Source organism: Balaenoptera ricei, chromosome 3 (genome assembly GCF_028023285.1).
Source record: "Balaenoptera ricei isolate mBalRic1 chromosome 3, mBalRic1.hap2, whole genome shotgun sequence".
NCBI classification, from domain to species: domain Eukaryota; kingdom Metazoa; phylum Chordata; class Mammalia; order Artiodactyla; family Balaenopteridae; genus Balaenoptera; species Balaenoptera ricei.
The window spans coordinates 111,462,762-111,470,486 of NC_082641.1; positions in this window are offsets into that span (position 1 = coordinate 111,462,762).

Genomic DNA, 7,725 nt, shown 5'->3' on the forward strand with positions numbered 1-7,725 from the left:
GGGCCTTTCCTCTGTGACTGGTCCTGTCCATGTTTCTTCTATATCCTTCAACTGAAGGATGGACTCTGCCTAGTTCACAACTGCCCCCTGCAGCCAGCATGAAGCACGGGATACTTGAATACACACGTGCAGTATTTTCAGTGAATAAAAAACTCAGAACATGAGAACTATTCTTGAAAACATATTCAACTCTCCACTTTGTGGATGAGGAAGAGGCCAAAGCAGGCGAAGCTGACAGAGCAGGTGGATGGTAGAGCCAGGAATCCCTATTCCAGCTATTTTGAAAAACGTTTATCTTCTGGAAAGGTGTGTGCCTAGAGTATGGGGCTTTTGTCCCCCAAAACAATTGCTCTGCATATGACATCATCTGGCTCCCTGAAAATCCGATGGCCCTCCTCCAGTCAGTTCTGATTTGGTGTTGTGTGAACTGCAGTGTTGAAGCTGCCACTTGAGGGCAGCATCGCTCTTCCTTTGCCTGGGGTCAGCCCCAGTAAAGGCTTTACTCCTTGAGGAGTCCCAGAGTTCAGAGAATGCAGACCTCCATCTCCTCTCCTTCAGGGTAGCTAAGAGCAAAACAAGTGTGGTTTAACAGAGGCCTCAGGCGAGAAAGCAGAGAACTTTTATGGACTTTTGCTAGTAAAGGGTCCTTATCACTCAAAGTGTGGCATCACTTGTTGTAAAAGAATATTGGGGACTTCCCTGGTGGCGCAGTGGTTAAGAGTCCGCCTGCCAATGCAGGGGACACAGGTTCGAGCCCTGGTCCAGGAAGATCCCACATGCCGCAGAGCAACTAAGCCCGTGTGCCACAACTACTGAGCCTGCGCTCTAGAGCCTGCAAGCCACAACTACTAAGCCCACCTGCCACAACTACTGAAGCCCGCAGGCCCTAGAGCCCATGCTCCGCAACAAGAAAAGCCACTGCAATGAGAAACCCGTGCGCTGCAACAAAGAGTAGCCCCAGCTCGCTGCCACTAGAGAAAGCCTGCGCACAGCAGTGAAGACCCAACACAGCCTAAATAAATAAATAAATAAATAAATTTATAAAAAATAAAATAAAATTAAAAAAATAAAATAAAAGAATATTGGACTGACCCCAGATCTTGAGTAAGTACCCAGCCCAGTGCTTCTCAAATTCTGGTGGGGCTCTTGCTAAAAGGCAGATTCTGATTCGATAGGGTCTTGGGAGACTACAGTTCTAACAAGCTCCCAGGTGATGCTGATCATGGACCATATTTTGACTTGGAAAAAAACCTCTAGGAGCCTTAGTTTCTTCATCTGTGTAATTGTGATCACACCAGTTCTGCCCATCACATGAAATGATGGATGTGGAAGACATTCTAGACAAACAAGAGGGATAAAGGCATTGCAAGCACCAGGCATGTAATTTGCCTTTTTAAGCCCTATTAGCAGTGCAAGGAGCAGCTAACCCAGGTATAAGCAGTCCCAGGGCTGTGGAGGAAACTTCTTTCTTGCCCTTGTCCTGCCAGTAGCCCAGATTCCTAAGGAGCGTTGTTGATGGGCAGCCTAGGGAGCCGAGAGGCACTGACCTCCTTCTGGGGGGCATGGTCACTAGCCCCTGGGTTGGAGAGGGAGTGTTGCTTTGTGCCCCTGAGCTGCACTGGCATCCATCCTACCTAGTGCCAGAGGACACTACTTGTGACTTGAGCCTATCCTGTTGACTCGGTGTGATCCCACTGGTAGCCCCAGAAGGGGGCTGCTCCTGACCTCTGTAGAGGTTAGGGTCTCCAGGTGTGCATAGAGATTCCCAGGAATCAGCTGTATGACTCTCTGAATCCTGGGCTCTGCTGCAGAGGATTAAGACCAGCTTCAGAAGAACTGGGGTAAATGTGAGCCTCCAGACACCTCCTTAGTGTATTTTGTGTTTTAGTTAGTGTCCCCTCCTTGCCTCGTGGTAGATATCCCCGTGTGAGTGATATGAAAGACACAAGTTTCCCTGGTATATGAGGGTCCCCAGGCCTTCTCCTCCACCCCCATCCATTTAAAGAGGATTATCTCCTGCCATTGCCCACCCTCTGTGAGTTCTTTCTTGGCTACTTGTTTTCCAGATTTCTTTAATGCCAAATCAGGAGAACGGGTACAAGAGATTGAACTGAAACAGCAGGGGAGAGAGTGGTGGGGAGGATCCTCCCTGTGGATCAGCTCCTGGGCTCTCCTCTGAGGTAAAACAGTGGCTCAACTGTGCCTCTGAAAGCCTTGGAGAGCCTGTTAAAACCCAGGTTACTGGGCCCTACACTCAGAGTTTTTGAGTCGGAAGGACTGCCGTGGTGTCCGAAGATCTGCATTTCTAACAAGTTCCTGGTGATGCTGATGCTTTTGTTCTGGGAATAGAGAACCTCGGTAATGGGTAAAGGGGAAATGAATGAGGCTGTTGATTGACAATCAACAGCTGAGGGTGAAGGTGGTTGTGGGCTGGAGGTGGAAAGGGAGAGATCGGAGTAGAGTCGTGGGGAGCAGGAGGCGAGGAAAATGCAGTGTTCCTCTGGAAATGCCAAGTCAAATTTGGAATTTCTTTGACACTACTTGTGATGGCAGGGCGATGCGTCTCTTTGGACACAACATCTAGTTTACACTTGTCCCGGCGTGACAACAGCACTAGCGTGTGGGGCTTCTCTTCTCCAGGACCAATGGCCTTCGGCCTATCTCCACGGTGCATCTTACTTCCCTGGCCCTCACAAGGTAGGTAAGTCTGTGATTTCTTACTCCGTGTGTGTCTTTCTCCTGGCTGTGCTAAGAGCTTCCCCAGGGTGCAGAAGCATTTGCTGGGTTGAGTTCCCTTCTCGAATTGGGCCCACAGGCTCCAGAGCCCAGCTTCATGTATGCACACCCCTGTCCACCCCCTCGTCAAACTGGAGGAGATATCTGTAGCTTGGAGGGGTCCTCACAGTTCAAGGGAAAAGCCTCGGCGTTCCGATGTTCTCAGGTGAGACATAATATCACGCGATTTCCATTAAATCAGACTCAGCTCTTCAGTCTGCTCCATATAGCTTTTAAGGACACTTTAAAAATAAGCCCTGAATTGGAATGAACTCATCAAGCAGCACTATCTGTTAGTGAAATTGCTTCCTGATAACTTGAGTTTACAAAATAAATGGTTCCCGACAATCTGGCATTGCTGTGATGGCGCCCACCTCTCAGAGTAGGCTGCCGCCAGTGGCCACCAGAGGATAGCACCTGGGAGCCGTGGCAACAACCCCAGGAAACCTGGAGGTTGCAACAAATGGGGAGCCTGGACCTCATTTGTTGGCTCATTGGTCCTTTCCACAAGCATTCTCTGAGTAGCCTTGGGGCTCTGCCCTGTTCCAGGGATGTAAATACAACAGGGCCCAGAGCTGTCTTGCTGTAGCCCTTCCTTTGCTGGGGCCTACAAATAAACAGATAATTGACAATCAATCCCAGGGTGGGATTGGAGCTGAGAGGTAAAGGGTGAGTGGGCGGCAGCTACATAAGCAAGTAAAGAGAGAGGGGTTGGTGCAAGAGCCCTAGACAGAGGAGAGAGCGTGACCAAAGGTGTGCAGGGATGGACAAACAGCTCTGGGTGGAAAGTGCGGGCAGGGCAGGGAGTGGTCAAAGATGAGGGGCCGGGGGCCAGTGGGTGGAATCACATAAAACACCCCTCCCCACAACCCCTTTTTGCAGCCATTATTTTATATGGGGATTCGGGGCCTTTTGAAATTGAAGATGATATACACCACCAGAGATGGGGGTGGTGGTGAGCAAGGTCAGATTCTAGGAAAGGCCACAGGGTCTATAAAGCAACCAGGAATCCGGCCTGGTGATAGAGGAGGGAGGAGAAGCATATCCTCACCCTGCCTGCTGCAGCTTGAGGACACCTGGGTGTGTGCGTGGAGACAGCTGGCCCCCAAGCCTGCAGTGCCTCGGCCCCAGGCACCTTTGCCTGAGTGTGGCTCTCTTGAACAGGCGAGACAAAGGGGTAGGTGGTTTAGTAGGTGTCTCACGTGTCTTCTCTCCAGCCACCGCCTCCTCCAGCTCCTGGCCCTTCGGCGGGGGGAGTTGAGGGTGAAGGATGAGGGCTGGGGGGCTCTGCAGGAGGAGAGGCCTTGGTGAGGATGCAGGTGGCTTGGTGAAGATGGGCAGGCGGGGCTCAGGCCCCAGGGGTCTCTGGAAGTGCTCACTCAAGGACACGCTGGCCGTTTGCTGTCCTTGTTCAACCCGGCTCCTGAATTTCCAACGTTTAAAATGGGCTTGGCTGAGGTTTCTCCCCCCACTCATAATTGCAGTGATCAAGGTCATTCCCCAGCTCCCTGACAGCTGGGTGACCTCATCTGTTCTTGCAAGGGAGGGGGAAAGAGGAACGCCTGCCCTGGATCTCGGAGAAAACGGCCCAGCGTGTGGCTGTCGGGCATCACAGTTGCCGTTCCCAGTTGGAGGTCACGTGGAAGTCATCTTTCGAGACAGTCATTTGTGTCTTTTCTGTTTGGCCCTCTCTCTCTCACGTAGTGACCTACGTGAGTGACTATCAGTGGCAGTTTTCGTCTCCTGGCGAAAAGGTAGATGGATGTTCCTGCCTTCTTTTCACACTGGGCTCTTGGGGAACAAGCTGGGCAGTGTTTGAGGGAGCTTCTGTGGAGGTTCTGGTGATGCCCCCTTCATGCCATTTTTGAGCCTTTTTCTTCTTATTTCATAGGCCCACTGGCGGTGATGAAAATTCCTTTCTTTTCAGCCCTATTTGTGTTAAAATGGCCCAGTTAACAAGTTCACCAAAAACATGGGACCACGTGAACACCTCGGTAGGGCCTTTCACGGGGCCTGGAGGAGGTTCATGTTAGGGGGCCCGCCTCTGCCCCATCGGCATCTCACTGACAGTGGGGTGTTTGTTTGCGGGGGCTGCTGTAACCAAGTCCCTCACACCAGGGACTTACACAACTGAATGATTCTCTCACAGTTCTGGGGGCCAGAAGTCTGAAATCGAGGTGTGGGCAGGGTTGATTCCTTCTGAGGCTGTGATGGAGAATCTGCCCTTGACTCTCTCCTGGCTTCTGATGGCCTCAGGCATTCCTTACCTGTGGATGGCGTTCTTCCTGTGTCTTCTCATTGTCTTCCCTCTGTGTGGGTCTGTCTCTGTGTCCAAATTTCTCATTTTCATAAGGACACCAGTCACATTGAATTAGGGTTTACCCTAATGAGCTCATTTCACCTTGATTAACACTGTGAAGACCCTATTTCCAAATAAGGTCCCATTCTGAGGTACCGGGGTTTAGGACTTCACCCTATCTTTTTGTGGGGGATGCAATCAACCTGTAACTGGCCCCTTTATGTGTGGATTTCTCTGAGACTTCAGGGCACACATGCTCAGAGACGAGGGTGGGTTGGCTGAGTTTCTGGGATTGCCCTGTGAGCAGGTCCAGGGGCTGGTCTGTCAGGAAGGGCCTCCGGGTTTGAGCAAAATGTCAAGACACTTTGCTATTGAGAATTCTGGGCAGGGAGTTCCACTTTCGCAGACTCCTTTTTCTGTGTCCATCCTGCATCCACTCCTCCCACTTCCTCTGTGGGCAGTTGTGTGAGGAGGCACGTGATGTAAGCAGTGCTGGTTGCAGGGCTGGCTTCCTGGAGTCCCTGCTGTGGGTGGCCCAGGGAAATTCCAGAGAACCAGGTATAACCCTAAACGCTAATCACACCCAAATGTGCAAGAACTCACCTTCCTAGTTGGCCCGTATAAATGTGCCGAGAATCAGGCTGATTTGGGTTCTGGAAGGGTGGTCTGCTGGGCCAGGTTTGGGTCACCTAAAGTATAAACTCCAGAGGGCAGGGGCTGGTGACCCCTTTGACCTGTATTCTGGGGTCATCAGAGGTGAGCCCTGGGGGCCTGTCCTCTGCTGCACTTTGTGCCAGTTTGTTTCTGTATGTTGTTCCTGGGGTTTCAGAGTAATTACCAGGACACCAACTCCAAATGTAGCCTTGGCTTCAGAAACATGGGACAAAATGGCAACAACTGAATTTCAGATGTAGATCTTGCCGCATTTAACATTTATGTGTGGCAATAAAAGGGAAGGTTGGAATTGTATCTGCAGTTCTCAACCACAAGCCATAATTTTACACACTCCAACATCTGTTTTAAGATCATAGCAGAGAGTGTCGGGTAATTGGCTCCCTTTTGCCCTGGACCCGTCAGTTAAGCCCCATCAACTTTATTATACGTTCTCAGGGATTTATTAGTAAACAACATCTGGGGAGCTTGATGCTGCCACACTGTAGCCAGGGAGTTCGAAGCACCTGAGCATGGGCCTGCCAATCAGTGCTTTCCTGGGTAGCCCAAGAGCTTCTAACCTGGGGAACCCCAGGACAGGAGGTGGGGAGAGAAGTTAGAAGGTACAGCTCCCTGGGAAAGAGGCAGTGCAAGCGCGGGCGGGGGTGGGGGTGGTGGTTCCCACCGCCTGATGCACTCTGGGGTCTGGTGCATTGGAGATTTGGGTGCAGAGATATCTGATAGGGCTGGAGGCTGAGGGAAAAGGTGGAAGGCTTTGGAATGGTACAGGCCTGGCTTCAGTCCCAGCTCTACCATGCACCAGCTGGGTGACCCTGGCAAGGCATTTAAGTTTCCTCATCTATAAAATGGAGATGATGCTATAGTCCTGCCTGCGAGGATGAGGAGGAGGAGTAACAGGGCTGCGTGTGAGGGCTCAGCACCATTCTGGGCACACAGAGAGATCCCACAAAGTGGGATATTAGTACCGGGAAGTGAAGGGAGAGGGCTAAGCCAAAGAGCTGGGAGGGGTGGGCAGCTGGCTGTCCACAGGAGCAGTTGAGGGCGCTGGGTTTGGTGGGTTCTGTACGGCTGCCTTCCTTATGGCAGGTGTGGGCCTGTGCAGGAGAGGGAGAAGGTGCTGACCACATACTACTGCCTGGGCTGGGAGAGTGGGCAGCGTCTCTGTATTGCAGGGTCTTTCCTGGCTCATCTGGGCCTCCATCCTAGCTGTCACGTTGCTCCCTAGTCTTTTGGCCAGACCCTTCATCCACCTACGGGTCCACCCACCCTGCCTCAGCTCCTACGGGAGCAGAGGTGCCGAGCAAGGCCCAGTAGGAGCTGTGGTTGGGTGTAGGGGACCTGAAGTGGGGTGGTCCTCAATGTCCTTTGTTTGGGGGTGGGGTTCTGGCTGAGCTTCCTCTCTGTGTCCACGTGGCGGGGCATTCCCAGGACACAGGGATGATGGGGACCTAACAGGTCTGCAGACCTGCCCCCCAGGGTTTGAGGTGCTGTAGGGCAGAGGGACTGGCTGGCTTGGGGCTTCTCTTTTGACCCAGTGGCCTTGACACAGCTCGTCTGGCTGACCTGCCTGGAAGAGCTGGAGCTGGGGCAATTTCTCTGGGGAGGGCATAGCCCAGGATAGCTGCTCCCAGCCTGGCCGCAGACAGGCTCAGCTTCCCTCATCATGACTGCAAGCTCCAGTCTGGCCTCCTTCACGGCGGGCCGGGGAGTGGCAGTGATGGTGGTGACAAGTCCCTGACTCAGTCTGCTCCAGAGCACTCCAGGGTGACGGGTTCCCAGCAACGAACCCATGACTGGCATGTAGCTCACACAGCCCTGAGCCCGAAGCCGTGCCCCTGCCACCCAGCCCTGGAGCCTGCAGTTAACCTCCTGATTTGTGAAATGGGGTCAGGACAGAATCTGTCTGCGGGGATTAAACAAGATACTGTGTGTCAGTGCTTAGCGCCGCACCTGGCACCTAGTAAGTCCTAAATAAACGC